Below are 17,871 nucleotides of genomic sequence, written 5' to 3'. Positions count from 1 at the left end.
TGTACTTTAACACTACTACCTCTCTACTGTCTGTCGTTTTCACCCAGTGTATGGTCACTGAGTTGTCACTTTCCCTTACGATTCCCAGATGTGGGTCCCACTGTGTGACATCTGCTTTGTTACCTCATGGACTAGAGCTGTGTGACATAGGTATGTTGACATTACAATTGAAAGAGCATTTTGACACTGTAATTGCTAATACACTAATTCGAAATCACAGACAGACTCCAGATTGTTTTGTGCTTTAAGGGTGTTTATTTAAGTGCTCAATATTGGAGGGTGCTGTAAAATGGTGAGGGGTGATGGTGGAGGAATGTCCATGACGGGGTCCAGTCTATTAGACTCACAGGTGCATTGGGGTGGTCTAATTTCTTGGCGGGGGTCTTGGCATCATTCTCTGTCTTTGCCCTGGATCTCAGGGACCGTTTGCGGGGTGGTTCTCCCTCTGCATTGGGTGGGGTGTGGTGGTCCTGTGGCGGTGCCTCCTGTCCACTAGCGCCAGCGGAGGTGGTGGGCAGTTCATCATCCAGGCTAGTGTCAGGGGCCCCTTGTAGTGCCACAGTGTCCCTCCTGGTGTTGAGGACTTCCTTCAGCACCCCTACGATGGTGCCCAGGGTGGAATTGATGGATCTGAGTTCCCTACTGAAGCCCTAATACTGTTCATCCTGCAGGCGCTGGGTCTCCTAAAACTTGGCCAGTACCATTGCCATCGTCTCCTGGGAATGGTGGTATGCTCCCATGATGTTGGAGAAGGCCTCGTGGAGAGTGGGTTCCCTGGGCCTGTCCTCCCCGTATAGCACAGCAGACCTCCCAGTTCCCCTGTGTTCCTGGGCCTCTGTCCCTTGGACCGTGTGCCCACTGCCCCCAGGTCCCTGTTGTTGTTGGGGTGGTGGGTTAGCCTGGGTTCCCTGTAGTGGTGGACACACTGCTGATTGACGTGTCCTGGGGACAGAGGTATGGGCCTGCTGGGTGGGTGCTGTGCTGGTGTTTCCAGAGGGGGGAAGCTCTGTTGTGGCCTGTGCCAGTGTGAGGGGAACCGACTGTCCCGAGTTTCCAGATGGGCCGGGCTGGGCATCTATATCCAGTTGGACAGAGCTGCTGTCATCACTGTGGGCCTCTTCTGTTGGTGGTGTGGACATGTGTGGACCCTCCTGTCCGGTGACGTTGGGTAGGGGTCCTGCAGGGGTATAAAAGGATGTTTATTGCATCTGTGTGTGCCATGGTGCGCAATGCGTGGGTGACCATGCACCCCAGTGCTTGCATTCCTGTGTGGGACCTTGTGTGATGGTGGTTGAGGGGCGTGTATGGGTATGTGCAGTGGCCATGCATTGGTGATGGGTGTCCATGCTTTGTTGTTGCATGCAGGGCTTGTTGTTGGGATGTGTGGTTTGTGATATTGGGACATTTATGAGGAGTTGGAGTGATGGGGGTGCGGGCGAGGGTGGGGGTATGTGATAGCATGCAGGTACGGAGGGGGATATAATAGTTAAGAATTGACTTACCAGAGTCCATTCCTCCATCTACTCCTGCGAGGCCCTCAGGATGCAGAATCGCCAAGACTAGCTCCTCCCATGTTGTTAGTTGTGGGGGAGGAGGTGGGGGTCCGCCGCCAGTCTGCTGAACTGCAGGGTGGTGTCTTGAGACCACGGAACGCACCTTCCCCGTAGGTCGTTCCACCTCTTCCTGATGTAATCCCTATTTCTTGGGTGCTGTCCCACTGCGTTGACCCTGTCCACTATTCTTCGCCATAGCTCCATCTTCCTAGTTATGGAGGTGTGCTGCACCTGTGCTCTGAATAGCTGTGGCTCTACCCGGACGATTTCCTCCACCATGACCCTGAGCTCCTCCTCGGAGAACCTGGGGTGTCTTTGCCGTGCCATGGGGTGGTGGGGGTGATGTGTGGGGTGGTGTGTGATGTGTAAGTGGGGTGATATTTAGTGGTGTGTTGTGTGAGGTGTGTGGAAGTTATGTGGGTGATGGTATTGTGTGCCTGTGGATGCTTGGTAGTAGTTTGTAGGGTCTCTCTCTGGCCTTCTTTTGGCATTTTGGTCATAGGGGTTTGTGGGTTTGTGTTTTATATTGTATTGGGTGTGTGGGAGTGGTGTGTGTATGTGTATCAGGTGTGTGTATTTCGATTTGTCCAATGTAGCAGTGTTTTGTAAATGTGTGTGTATTTTGAGCGCGGCGGTGTGTAGCGCCAATGGAATACTGCGGTTGAAAGACCGCCGCGTGGATTCATGGGTCGTGATAGTGTGGGCGGATTTCTGTTGGCATGATGGTGGAAGTTTTGTTTTCGCCAGTTTATCACTGACCTTTGGTGTGGCGGACTTCTGTGGGTGTCTCAATTTTGGCGGATTCCGAGCAGTGGGTCGTAATTGCTGTGGTGGAATTCCGTGGCCGCGGCGGTGTGTTGGCAGTCTTCTGCACGGCGGTAAGTGGCTTTTACCACCAATGTTGTAATGATGGCCTAAGTCCATTCGGTCCTGCAGGTCTTTTTAGTGTAAAGGAGATCTATCCACAGCCCACCGCCAGGAGGTTGTGGCTTGGGTATTTATTCTAAGGTAAGAAATATGCAGCTAGAAGTCTCTATCAGATTCAGATGAACAAGTTACTTACCTTCGGTAATGCATCATCTGCTAGAGACTCTATTTAGCTACAGATTCCTTACACCCACCCATGCCTCCCTGATCTGCAGCATTGTCTAATAGAGTTTGGGTTTATCCCTTTCAGGACCCTAGTTTTGCACAGGCAAACTGTTGGCTCTATCCATGAATCTGCGCTCCTGCAGTGAAAGATCATGAGTAAAAGAACTGATATACGTGTGCCGGGGTGGTGCCTTTATAGGTGACCGTGATGTCACAGACAGCTCCAATGACACCGCCACGTGGATCCAAATGATGCCACCCAACGGCGCACGCAATGTACGGCTCAGCAAAACATTGGAGCTGCAGGGAATCTGCAGTTGGATATAGGGCCTCATTACGACCCTGGCGGTACAAGACCGCCAGGGCCGGGGGCAACAGAAGCACCGCCAACAGGCTGGCGGTGCTTCATTGCCCATTCTGACCGCGGCGTTAAAGCCGCAGTCAGAAAATTTCCCCTGCTTGGGCAGAACCTCCATGGCGGCGCTGCAAGCAGCGCCGCCATGGAGATTCCGACCCCCTTCCCGCCATCCTGTTCCTGGCAGTTTTTACTGCCAGAAACAGGATGGCGGGAACGGGTGTCGTGGGGCCCCTGGGGGCCCCTGCACTGCCCATGCCGCTGGCATGGGCAGTGCAGGGGCCCCCTAACAAGGCCCCAGAGAGATTTTCACTGTCTGCATAGCAGACAGTGAAAATCGCGACGGGTGCAACTGCACCCGTCGCACCCCTGCAACACCGCCGGCTCCATTCGGAGCCGGCTTCAATGTTGCAGGGGCTTTCCCGCTGGGCCGGCGGGCGCTCCTTTGGCGGGCGCCCGCCGACCCAGCGGGAAAGCCAGAATGGCCTCGGAGCGGCCAAGTGGCGGTTCCCGTTTGGCTGGCGGCAACCGCCGCCAGCCAAACTCAGAATGAGCCCCATAGTCTCTAGCAGATAATTTGCTATTGAAGGTAGGTAACTTGTTCAGTTTGTGCAATGTTTACCCTCTTCTTGTATGCTTCTTATTATACTTAATAGTGGCAGTTTCTTATTAAGAAATTTAAAATTAGCTACTTACTAGTTGTAGTGTTTGCTATGTGTATATAGTGTATTTATTGGTTAAAGGAAAGGCTTTAGGAAAATAAAAATATTTCAGTGGATTTGCATTAATACTTAGTGCTTCAGACCATTTGTTTCAGGGTGTTATTCTTTAGTGGATAAGGAAAGCTCAGAGTTTCAAACTTCATATTTTCCTCCGAAAGGTAACTTTTATATAGAACCACTTGAACTTTAAAGAGAGAAGCTCATTCTTGCTGTATGTTGTGATACTATTGTTTTTTAACAAATTCAACTTCCTTACACTTTGTGCACCTTTTTCAGTCTACTGAATATATAATTTATTTTCTTCATGAAGGTCACAAATCATGCAAAAGAACTGTGGCACTGCGTGACGAGTTGTGTATAAAGGATGTGAGGCTGTTATCTATTTCCAAAGGAGGATGAGTCTACTTTCATAGTGGGTGGTTGATGCACCATTTGATGAGTATTTTGCTGAGCTTCTCTATAGAAAGGAATATGTTCTATCGACTACTAAATGCTTCAATGGATGCAGTCTAAATTTCTTGACAAAACTCTTTCCAAAAAGCATATAGGTGTTATTTATCTCTCCTTTTCCACAGTGCCCAAACCATACAATATGGCATTCATTTTCATTTTCATAAGTATATCTCTAAAAGCCTTCATAAAAAAATGTGTTTCTGAAGAAGGAAGACAGTGTTCTGTAGTCACTCAAGAATGGTGTCAAGGGAGGGGTTTTAATGAAAGGTATAGGTTCCTCAAATATTCAGAGAGCTTTGGCCAACATCACAGAAAGAGGATGAGTGTGATAGTATTTTTAAATACCTGCTGACCACATCATGGGGTCACCACCACCTTCACAAAAATGATGGCTACCTTTTGGTCCCTCTGGTATTTGTGATGAATTTGGGGCCAGCTGAATAAAAGGATTTTATAGTTGGAAACCCACTGATTTGGAAATGGTGTTGCTAAATATACCTACCCCAGCTTTGCCATTCAGGGAAGCCTTAACATATTTCAAAATTAGATTTGGAATGATTTCAAATTGCAATTAGGAAATTGTGTGAAAGAAGCATCATCTCCTATAGGTGATCCCCACTGAAATGCATTAATAATTTGTGATCACAGCTACGAACACATCAAAGCAGGTGGCAATTCAGTCTCATGTATGAAGCTGTCCTTATTGGACAGATTCAAATTTTCAGAAATATGTCTGGTGGCCTCAAGGGTACTACCCAGTGACCAATGCCTGTTCCCCCCAGGTCTTCTCAATTGTGAAAAGCTCTTAAAGCAGAACTGGTTCCTTTAAAGAAAACTGCTGCTTTAAAAGAGAGTTATGTTTGACAGTGGTCTGCTGTTCCTAGAAGACCACAATCCCTCTGTTCATTGCCAGTGAAAGTTCAGGCACAAATAGCAAACTCCCTGTTGGACTTTTTTTCTTATTCAGGGTCATCCCTAATCTTTTTGCCTTCTGCCTCTTATTTTTTCTGACCTGTCTTTGTTGGCTTTAGAACTCTGAACACTTTCCCACTACTAACCAGTGCTAAAGTGCATATGCTCTCTGTGTAAATTGCATTGTTGATTGGATTTCCATGACTGGCATATTTGATTTACTGGTAAGTTCCTAGTACAGTGCACTAGAGGTGCCCAGGGCCTGTAGATAAAATCTACTGGTGGGCCTGCAGCACTGGTTGTGCCACCCACATTAGTAGCTCTGTAAACATGGCTCAGACCTGCCACTGCAGTGTCTGTTTGTGCAGTTGTAAACTGCCAATTCGACGTGGCAAGTGTACCCACTTGCCAGGCCTAACCCTTCCCTTTTTTTACATGTAAGACACCCCTAGGGTAGGCCCTAGGTAGCCCCCTGGGCAGGGTGCAGTGTATGTTTAAGGTAGAACATATACTAATGTGTTGTAGACGTCCTAAGAGTGAAATACTGCCAAATTCGTTTTTCACTATTGCAAGGCCTGTCCCTCTCATAGGTTAACATGGGGACTGCCTTTAAATATGATTAAAGCATAGATTCCCTTTGGGAGTGGATAGACATGTGGAGTTTGGAGTCTCTGAACTCACAATTTAAAAATACATATTTTAGTAAAGTTGGTTTTAAGACTGTGTGTTTGAAAATGCCACTTTTAGAAAGTGGGCATTTTCTTGCTCAAACCATTCTGTGACTCTGCCTGTTTGTGGATTGCCTGTCTGGGTCAGTTTGGCAGTTGGGCTGTTTGCACCTCTCTCTAGACAGTGATACAAAGGGAGCTGGGGTGTAGCCTCCATATCCTGAAGAACTATCTGTGCTAGGAGGGAGGGGAGGAGAGGTCACTCACACCTGAAAGGGCTGTGCCTGCCATCAGACAATGCAGTCCCCAACGCCCTGGTGTGTGTCTGGGGCCTGGCCTGGGCAAGGCAGGATTTCACAAACAAGAGAGACTTTCCTTTGAAGTAGGCCTACTTCAAAGGCAGAACTGGGTAAAAGAAGAGCAAACTCCTGAAAAAGTACAAGACTTCTGTACATGAAGATGAACCACTGCCTGGAAAAGAGCTGATGAGAAGTGCTGCCCTGCCTGTGACTGTGCTTTGTGGAGCTATCCTGCAGTTGCTGCTTCTGCCTGGTGAAAGGGGACAAAGACTGGACTTTGTTGTGCATTCCTGCTTGTGAAGAAATCTCCAAGGGCTTGTCCTGAGCTTGCCTCCTGTTGTTGAAGTCTCAGGGCCATCAATAACTTCCCCTACTAGCACCTGGACTCTCTGCTGAGATTCCTGCATGCCAAGTGGTGCCCTATCCAGTTCCTGGGGCCTTGGCAGGTGAAGCCGGCAGACTAATATTGAAAATCCACACACAGACTGGCGTGCTGGCAAAATATTGACGCACCTTCCGAGACGCGGCTGAGAAACGACACGGCAGTGACTTCGAGCCTGATATCGATGCTCCACCTGCATCACGGCTGTAAGATCGCAGCTGAAGAAATGATGCACAACACCCGCTGATGGAGGCTGATAACGTCGCTACCCACATAGCGTGGTTTTGCTATGGTATTGTGAGGCAGGATTTTCAACCCAAACCTAGCTGGGCACAGAAAAATTATGCAAAGCCTGCCTGGAATTAAGTGCTTGCCCGGATCGATGCATCGCTCTCCTGAAGAGAGGAACAACCCACGCCGACCCAATCGGAGGAGGAGAAACGACGCACGGGCTTGCTTGCAGGTGAGAAATCAACACATTGCTAGCCTTTTGCAATGCACACTCGCCTGTGCGTGTTATTTTGACGCGACCCAGGTACTTTTCAACACTAACAGTGTTTTTACTGTTTTCTCAAGGATTTAACGTAATTTGTGTATGATGGATTTTTGTCGTTTTGGTCTTGTTTTGTGTAGCTAAATGTTTCCTATTGTTCTTAACCTGTGTTGTGTCATTTTGTAGTGTTTTCTCTGAGTTACTGTGTGTTTTGGTACAAATACTTTACACCTAGACTTGAAGTTAAGCCTGCCTGCTCGTGCCAAGCTACCAAGGGGTTGAGCAGGGTTTAGCTGAGGGTGATTCTCCTTAACCCTGACTAGAGTGAGGGTCCTTGCTTGGACAGGGGGTAACCTGACTGCCAACCAAATACCCCATTTCTAACACCCCCTAGTTAATATTCATCATGCAGGTCATTTGGTGACTCTATTTGACTGAACATTTTACTACACAATCCATTATTACGTGTGTCATAACACACAAAATTACATGTCTCAAAAAGTCAGTGCAAAATCTTCACACACGATTTGCAACATGTCTGTTGATACATTGTGCCCTTCGAATCACTTGATGGGTGGAGGTATTATAAGTCCAACTGAATTTTCACCTCCTTGAAGATGAACTGTGGCACATCCATCTTCAAAGTACACTACCACTTTGCATGACAGGAAGAAATATTTTTCTCACCAAATTGAAAATAAAATTGAATCAAATCTAAGGGCTCTCACCCTCTATTCATTATCCTCTTTCTCCATCCCAAGTTTTGCACAATATCATTTATATATTAAGCACCATATATTCACTGCATAGGGAAATGATGGCTGGACAAAGGCCCAGATTTACTAACACTTTGTGACAGGTTTGCATCACAAAAGTGATAGAAACACGTTCAGTATGAATTGGGATTGTGGCTCAAATTTACTACCCTTTTTGTCGGGTTTTCATAGCAAACTATCAAAAGTGTTTAATTGGGATTTACTCTCCAGGGTAAACCTTCTTTTGCAGTGGAAAGTAGTCATACATTAATACAAATGAGCTCTATGCCTTACTTTGTGGTACACAATATAGTGGTACTTGAGTGATCCCATGTAACCACTAAAGTTTTTTGAAGGAAGGACCCATTTAAGAAAACAGTAGACAGTGCTTTTCACCAAAAATTGCACCTCATTGAGACAGACTTGTCTAATTTTGTATATGTGCTCCACTGTAAAGCAGACATACAAGCTTAGAACAGTTTTAAACAATGTTTGTACATAGTATTTTTTTAATGGAATATAACCCTTCCTGCACAAAACCTGAGCTTTACATCACACTATGGCGCAACGGTGCACACTGCAATCCAGATGTGCAAGAGAGATATACAGCTCCATATCTTAATAGAGATTACTCTGTTGTGTTTGCTACCTTTAATGCAAAGCAGCACAGTGCAACACTGAATAAAAAATAGTACATTTTACCCATACTCTCCAGCACAAAATTAGTTTTGAACTTGAAAGTTTCAGCTGAAGTAACACACAGTAGCTCTTTGTCCTACTTTGCATTAAGAGGGCATCCCATGAGTGCCCTCTTAATGCAGGTTTTACCATGCAGCCAGCCAAGGTTTTTGGCACGTAGCCCTATCTACTAAAAAAGGAAGACAGGGATTTGCACTGAACAATTCTGCCTCCTCAAGACAGGAATAATGCTGGATAAAAGGTTTTGTTTTGTCAAACCTTTCCAACTTTGCATGTGTTCGATACTGTACAGCACACATGAAAACGTTTTAAATTATGGTGGTCATTACAACCTCGGCGGTCTTTTTACAAGACCGCTGAGGGACCGCCGTGCAGAAGACCGCCAGTAGTGGCGGTTTGCCACTCGGCGTATTGTGACTGTTGGCTTGTCTCTGTCCTTTTTCCGACGGAGTGCCGCCAACAGCCATACTGGCGAGCGGTGGGGAAGTGGAGGTTGCTCCACCTCCACCGCCACGCCAACAGAACGCCGCCCACCAAATCACGTCCTGTGATTCGGTATGGCGGTGTTCTGTTGGCAGTGTGGTGTTGGCGGAGCAGCCCCCATGGCTCCCGTCCCCTCCCGGAGGATCGACGGAACAGGTAAGTCGATCGTCCGTTAGGGGAGAGGGGTGGGGGTTGTTGTGTGTTGTGTGGGTGCATGGGGGTGTGCGTCTGTGTATGTAGAGGGGGTGTGTGAGTGCGTGTATGCTTGCGGGGGTGGTGCGTGTTTTGGGAATGAGTGCGTGTATGTCTGTATGGATGTGTGCATGTATGTTTGTATGTGGGTGTGCGTGTCTGACTGTGTGTGTGGATGTTGGCATGTATGTCGGTGTGTGTGCATGTGTGTGTTGGTGGTGCCTGCATGCGTGTCGTGTGTGTGTGTGAGTTATGTGATGTTGGGGGTCGGGGTGGGGAGGGGGGCTCTGCCACCTTTGGGGGGTAGCAGGGGTGGTGGGGGGTGTAGGGGAGGGAGTCGGGGTGGGATGGGGGTGGGGGAGACCCCTATCAGTGCCAGGGAAGGAATTCCCTGGCACTGATAGTGCTTACCGCCATGGATTTCATGGCGGTTTCAAACCGCATGAAATCCATGGCGGTCAGCCGGGTCAAAATACCACCGGCGGTATAGTGACGGGCGCCAGGCTGGTGACCCAGGTCTCCAGCCCGGCGGTCGGAACGGGGAACCGGCGGATGACCATGGCGGTAACCGCCATGGTCATAATACCAAAAAAAGACCGCCAGCCTGTTGGCAGTCTTACTGCCGCTTCTCCGCCTTCCGCCAGGGTCATAATGACCTCCAAGACAAAACCTGTGTTAGTCAGATGAAGCTGAAACACTTTTTGTATCTAATTAATCATTGCAGTTGACAGACAGCCTCTAATATGTTAGGGTGTAAGTCCTTCACAAGTAATAAGGTCCAAATATTTATTTTACTGAGACTCCACTACAACTTTTTAGCAGCAGAGCAATCCCAGGTCTACTCAGTGGAGGTCGTGTGTACTAAAATATTTTCCATTTAATAAGAAAAAGCAAAAGTTGAGGAGGTGTGGGTTACTGACAAAGGGCCTGATTTAGATATTAGCAGACAGGTTATTCCATTACAACGGTGACGGATATCCCGTCTGCTGAAATCTAAATCCCATAGAATATAATGGGATTTAGATTATGATAGATGGGATATCTGTCACCATGACAGAGTAACTCGTCCGTCAATACGCCAAATGCTTCAGGCACGCAACAATAAACACCCAATATTAACTGCTCAGTTAGATCTTTTTCTTATAGAACACAAACTACTTAATTGCACATACTTTAATGAATGCTTCACCTTCATTTACAAATATATATATAGACACTAGTTGGAAGATTGTAATACTGATGGATTTGCACTTCAGCAAACACTGAACCCTACAAACCACAATATCCAACCAACATATGCCACCACTATATAAGGGATTTAGGGCCAGATGTACAAAGGTTTGTGAATTGCAAATGGGTTGCAGCGCTATTAGCGACAGTGCAAAAAGTGAAATGGTATGTACAATCACAATTTGCGAATCCCAAATAGCATTGTGACCCATTACAGAATAGCTAATGTTTGCGACTGGATTTTGCGAGTCGCAAGTATGAAATCTCAATTTACGACTCGCAAACCATATGTACAAGGCAGTCGCAAATTGCGACTAGTTGCAAATAGGCCATTTTGCACCACCAGATTAGCACTGATTCAGAACAGGTGGTAAGCACATTCAAATTATAAAAGCAGACCCAGAAGGCATCAGGGTGTCCAAAATGGCTGCACTCTACGTGATTGCATGGAGGAGGTGATTCCAGGCTGCCCAGCAGAGGAGGAAAAGGTAGAGACAGGAGAGGAAATACAGGACCAGGCAGACCATATTTTAACAAACAGAGGAAGATATTTACGACACATATAGACTGAGCAACAGAGTCATTTTAGAGCTCATAGAACTGCTCAGACCCCAGCTAGAAAGCCGTACCCTGAACAGCTGCTCTATCCCCACACATGTGCAAGTGCTGTGCTTACTACACCTTTTGGCATTGGGTAGCTACCAGGGGGTGATAGCTGTTGCTGGTGGGGTCCCCCCAAGTGCTCTGTCACGGTTCTTCAGAAGGTTCATAGATACCATACTTGCACACATGTCCAAATAAACTTACTTTCCTAGGGATGCAGGGGAGATACACAAAACCAAACTGAACTTCTATAGAATTGCCAACATCCCACATGTATTAAGGTGTGTGGATAGGACACATGTATCCGTATGTCACATCTGGAGTATTTGTTCCACAATAGGAAATGTACCCACTCACTAAATATCCAGGTGGTATGTGATGCCCACAATGTCATAACCGATATAGTGGCAAAATACCTAGGGAGCACACATGACGCATATATCTTCAGGCACAGTGGAATGCATCAGCGCCTAGAACGTGATGAGATTGATGAAGGATATTTACTAGGTATTTGTAGTAGTACCCCAATGCCATGTATATGTGTCAGTGGGTACTCATATGAAACCATGCTCACAGTTGTTTCTTCATTACGCTGGTGACAGTCCATATGCATTGAGGCCATGGATCTTTACTCCATACCTAACACCTGCAAATCAAAATGAGAGGCGCTACAACATTGCACATCGGTGCACCAGAGCCATGATTGAAAGGACTTTTGGCCTACTGAAAGCCCGTTTCTGATGACTGCATAAAAGTGGAGGTGCGCTCCAGTATGCCCCAGAGATTGCATGCAAGATTGTGGCTACATGTGCCATCCTCCGCAACATTGCAACCAGGGGTGGGCTACATCTCACCATTGATGAGGTGGAATCCGAGGACGAGGAGCAGGAGGCGCCGCTACAACAGCCTAGGGATGGTAGCATTGCAATGGAGGACAGATGACGATGTGATCACATTGCAACCCACTACTTTGGCAGGTAAGTGACATCTGATACCACCCTCACAAATGTCAAACACACATAGCCATGTTCTTGTTGACAACTATCCTTTAATGTCAGGACTGCATTATGTGAATAGGGTGAATAGGAGTACAGTGGCATGCATCTTGCTATAGCCATCAGACAAAATGTGGTTACATCACCTAACACATTCAAGCCATGTGCATGTAAATATAGCAAAACTCTGTACATCACAGCCTTCTACGGCTACGGTCACCATGGCCTGTACCTTGCTGGCCCACAGAGGTCTGGCGGGCACTGCTGCTCCACAGGATGCATGTAGGAGGCTGGCCTGGCTTATTGTGGGTACCTTGTGGTACTTACACCTTGTGCCAGGTCCAGTTATCCCTTATTAGTAGATTAGTAGTGTTCTAGCAGCTTAGGCTGATAGAGGTAGCTATAGCAGAGCAGCTTAGGCTGAACTAGGAGACATGCAAAGCTCCTACCATACCACTTATATCATATAGCACTATATCGTATGAAACACAATACTCAGAGTTACTAAAAATAAAGGTACTTTATTTTAGTGACAAAATGCCAAAAGTATCTCAGAGGATATACTCCCCTAGGAGGTAAGTAAAATACACAAAATATACACACAAACCAAAATCAGGTAAGCAAAACACTTAGAAAAGTAGTGCAAACACTGTAGAACACAATAGAATGCAATAGGAGACAATAGGCCTAGGGGCAACACAAACCATATACTCCAGAAGTGGAATGCGAACCATGAAGGGACGCCAGGCCTAGTGTAGTGAGTAGAGGGTCACTGGTAGTGTAAGAAAACACTAAGGGTGTCCAAGATACCCAACCCAAAAGACCCTGAAAAGTAGGAGTAAATTTACCTTACTACCCCAGAAAGAAAGTAAAGTTGAGAAAGGGGATTCTGCAAAGACAACAACTGACTGCAAAGCACTGAAGATGGATTCCTGGACCTGAGGACCTGCAAAGGAAGGGGACCAAGTCCAAGAGTCACGCAAGTGTCCGGGGGGGGGGCAGGAGCCCACTAAACCCCAGATGAAGGTGCAAAAGGGCTGCCTCTGGGTGGAAGAAGCTGAAGATTCTGCAACAACGGAAGGTGCCAGGAACTTCTCCTTTGGTCAGAAGATGTCCCATGAAGTGCTGGAGGATGCAGAGTTGTTTCCACACTGAAAGACCACAAACAAACCTTTCTAGCTACAAGAGTCGCGGTTGAAGGTGTTGGGTGCTGCCAGGGCCCAGGAAGGACCTGGAGGTCGCCTCTTGGAGGAGGAGACAGAGGGGGTGCTGAGCAACACAGAGAGCCCAGGCAGAAGCAAGCAGCATCTGCAGAAGCACCTGAACAGGCATTCAGAAGATCTGAGCACAGCAGTCATCTCAGCACAACAAAAGAGGGTCCCACGAAGTTGGAGTCCAACTCAGCGAGTTGGGCAATGCAGGACGGGGTGCTGGGGACCTGGGCTGTGCTGTGCATGAAGGAAGTCTTACAAAAGTGCACAGAAGCCCTAGCAGCTGCAGTTCACGCATTACACAGGATTACTGTCTGGCGTGGGGAGGCAAGGAATTACCTACACCAAATTTGGACAGAAGGGCCACTGGACTGTCGGGGACACTTGAATCCAGCTCCTGTGTTCCAGTGACAACGCTCGAGGACCGGTGATGCAGAAGTTTGGTGCCTGCGTTAGCAGGGGGAAGATTCCGTCGACCCACTGGAGATTTCTTCTTGGCTTCCAGTGCAGGGTGAAGGCAGACAGCCCTCAGAGCATGCACCACCAGGAAACAGTTGAGAAAGCCGGCAGGATGAGTTGCTACAACATTGCTGGTAGTCTTCTTGCTACTTTGTTGCAGTTTTGCAGGCGTCCTGGAGCAGTCAGCAGTCCATCCTTGGCAGAAGTCAGAGAGAAGTGCAGAGGAACTCTGGTGAGGTCTTGCATTCGTTATCTGGTGAGAAACCCACAGGAGAGACCCTAATTAGCCCTCAGAGGAGGATTGGCTACCTAAACAGGTAAAAGCCTATCTGGAGAGGTCTCTGACGTTACCTGCTGGCACTGGCCACTCAGAGGTCTCCATTGTGCCCTCACACCTCTGCATTTAATATGGCAGAGGTCTGAAACACACTGGAGGAGCTCTGGGCACCACCCCTGGGGTGGTGATGGACAGGGGAGTGGTGGCTCCCCTTTTCTTTGTCCAGTTTCGCGCCAGAGCCGGGGCTGGGGGCTTCCTGAACCGGTGTAGACTGGCTTATGCAAGGAGGGCACCATCTGTGCCCTTCAAAGCAATTCCAGAGGCTGGGGGAGGCTACTCCTCCCCAGCCCTTAACACATATTTTCAAAGGGAGAGAGTGTAACACCCTCTCTCAGAGGAAATCCTTTGTTCTGCCTTCCTGGGACTGGGCTGCCCAGACCCCAGGAGGGCAGAAACCCATCTGAGGGTTGGCAGCCGTCGTAGCTGCAGAGAAAACCCCTGAGAGCTAGTTTGGCAGTACCCGGGGTCCATGCTGGAGCCCCGGGGATGCATGGAATTGCCCCCCTAATACCAGAATGGTATTGGGGTGACAATTCCATGACCCTAGACATGTTACATGGCCATGTTTGGAGTTACCATTGTGAAGCTACACATAGGTATTGACCTATATGTAGTTCACACGTGTAATGGTGTCCCCGTACTCACAAAGTCTGGGGAATTTGCTCTGAACAATCTGAGGGTACCTTGGCTAGTTCCAGGGTGCCCTCACACTAAGTAACTTTGCACCTAACCTTCACTAAGTGAGGGTTAGACATATAGGTGACGTATAAGTTACTTAAGTGCAGTGTAAAATGGCTGTGAAATAACGTGGACGTTATTTCACTCAGGCTGCAGTGGCAGTCCTGTGTAAGAATTGTCTGAGCTCCCTATCGATGGCAAAGGAATTGCTGCAGCCCATATGGATTTCCTGGAACCCCAATACCCTGGGTACCTAGGTACCATATACTACGGAATTATAAGGGTGTTCCAGTGTGCCAATCAAAATTGGTAAAATTAGTCACTAGCCTGCAGTGACAATTTTAAAAGCAGAGAGAGCATAAACACTGAGGTTCCGGTTAGTAGAGCCTCTGTGATACAGTTAGGCACCACACAGGGAACACATATAGGCCACAAACGTATGAGCACTGGGGTCCTGGCTAGCAGGAACCTAGTGACACATATCAAACACACTGACAACATAGGGTTTCCACTATGAGCACTGGGCCCTGGCTAGCAGGATCCAAGTGAGACAATAAAAACACCCTGACATATACTCACAAACAGGCCAAAAGTGGGGGCAACAAAGCTAGAAAGAGGCTACTTTCCTACAATGCAAGCATCTGGAGCAGAAATGCTGATCACACTGGACGTCTCCTCACTGTCCTGAAGGGTGTCACCTGTGTCCCTTTCTGCCTGGGAAGTCTGTAGTAAGTCCACAGCTGCAGTAATACAGCCTAGTCCCCTGGCCACATCTTCATCAAAATGTCCCAATTCCAACTTAAGTGTAACTGTGCGTCGTGACAGGCATGTGGTAGTCATGGTTAGATGGCCAATGGACTGAACTAGCCGGTCCATTCATGCAGCAGTGCTGTACTCTTGACGCCCTACATGGGCACGATCTGCCACCATTTCCCTGCATAGATCACTATGGCAGTGGTGAGGCTGACAATTTTGCCATTCATGGTGGCCATTTGTGTTTGCACATTCCCCAATTCCTGTGTTAGAGTGTGTTTTATCTGTTGTAGATTTCTGTTCATTAATTGCATTTGTTTGTTTTGTATGCATTGACTGGTGAGTAGGGATGTCTCCAGCCCCAGGAAAAGCTGAGTACTGTTGTCCTCATCACCTGCATTACTCGCCACATGATGCCTTCTACACCCACGCACTGCAACTCTCTGTGGGTGGCTTTCACCCATCTGTGGACTGGGAGGCACCTATGCAACCTGATTGTCAGAATCTTGATCCTCATTGGGTACAGGGTCAATGCCAGCTTTGGTTTGTTGTTGCACACCTCTGTGTCAAAGCTGACTGCCTTCTCTGTTGCCATGTTGGCATCATCACCTCCCTCCACACGGGGGTCATCAGTGGATACTTGAGGGGACCTTTGGGACACAATGGATACCCTGTCAGTAAATATCATATGTTTGGCACAGTAAATTTCTTTATCCATCACTATTTTGAGTACTGGACTACATTACCCATTATGCACTATAGTTATACTTGAAATATAAACATGGACTACTCAGAATGATGCATGCTTTTGTTAAATGAGGATGTCTCGATGGTGGCCTGACAAGTGTGAACATGTGCTATGTGGTACTTACTTTTTGAGGTTCCTGTTGCTGAACTATCCAGGTCCCCTATTCCCAGGACAGCCTCCGGCTCCAGTGTGGGTTCCACCATACTTTCCATTGCTGTGGGTGGTGGTGCAATGGATGGTACCCCACATGTTCCACATGCCTCCTTCAGCCACTCTGCAAACTTGTATTTTGTTCTGGACCTGAGGCCATGCCACCTTTTGCGGACTTTATCAATGGAGCGATTGCGGACTCCAATGGCATTGATTTTGGCATGCATGTCCAGCCATATTTTCTTTTTTTCTGACTCAGATACTGTCATTGAAGCCCTCCCAAACAGGACCTCATGATGTGAGCAGCACTACTCAGTGAGTATTTCCAACTCTTTTTCAGAGAACTTTAGCTTTCTCTTCCTCCCTGCTGTGTCTGCCTCCTTCGTTTGGCTAGCCATGGCTCCAATTGCCCCTCCCTGCTTGGGGAGCATCTACTGTGTGTGCTGCCTAGGCTCCTCTTACAGTCATGGAGGCCACTTTCTGATTCAAAGGCCATTATCCAGCACCAGGAAATGAAATTGTTCTCTTTTTGCTCCCCGGTTGCTAACTGCGACTCAATCGCAATTTGCGATTCTGGATCGCAAAACGCGAGATGGTTTTAATGGCAGTTGCAATTTTGCGAGTTTCTATTTATGACTTTGCAAATAGTGATGTGAGCCACCACCGAATCACTAAATTGGTGTTCCCTTCCTACGTACAAACCAATTTGCGACTCAGTAATTGCGATTCGCATTGATTCGCAATTACCAAATCTCAAATCTTGGTTTTCGTACATCTGGTTCATAGTTATTAAAAGTCAATTTTACTGTCTTTGTTAGGTATAATCAATAAAAGTGAAAAGAGGGAGCCCAAAACTAATTTGAATAACATTAAAATAGTTCAATTAATAATGAACCATTGTTAATATCACCATTTTTAATAAAGTGTTAAACATTCAATATGATGCAGCATAAGTGTGGATTCTACTCTTAAACTGGATACTAAACAGGCTCTAGTATGTCAATAAGATTCATTGCTCCCCAAAGATCTCAGACTGCAACTCCAGCCATGTTTGTAACCCAATAAGTCTCCTCAGGTCAGGAATGTTAGGACCAGGATGACTTATAATGCATTTGTATACATTTAAATAAAGCTTACATGGCTTATAACCATGGACTATTGGTACTGCAGTGGCCCTGTCATTCTGGAACCTCATCCCAAATGTGCATATTAAAAGGCACCTATGACTTCTGTGGTGCACGTTTGTCCTTGGCTGATCTTTTATTATTGAAGTGGCCTGCCAATGTCAAATGCATTTTTCCTTTTTTAAAAGAGTGCTCACAGGCATCTTAATTTTCTGCCATGGGTGTTCATCTAAAGAGAACAATCGGTCCCACTGTTCTCACATTCCAGCAGGTTTCCCACGCTCAGTGCAATCAGCTGCCATACCGTGTGGTAGCCAACTTCTTCCTGCTTCTCCTTCCAAACACCTCTGCACACATGGTGTTGCTGACACACTCTGCTTCCTGGTTCCTCAGAGGTATGCAAGGTGAGCAGGTATAAGGCATATGCCCACTCCCTAGGCTGTGGCCCTCCATTGAAGCCATCCATGAATCCAGTGTAGTGAGACCTATGGTTTATTTGGTCTGCAAGTAAGAGGTTATACTTAA

Source organism: Pleurodeles waltl, chromosome 1_2 (assembly GCF_031143425.1).
Source record: "Pleurodeles waltl isolate 20211129_DDA chromosome 1_2, aPleWal1.hap1.20221129, whole genome shotgun sequence".
Lineage (NCBI taxonomy): Eukaryota > Metazoa > Chordata > Amphibia > Caudata > Salamandridae > Pleurodeles > Pleurodeles waltl.
The sequence above is the reverse complement of the archived record's forward strand: the minus strand, read 5'-3'. Positions refer to the sequence as shown.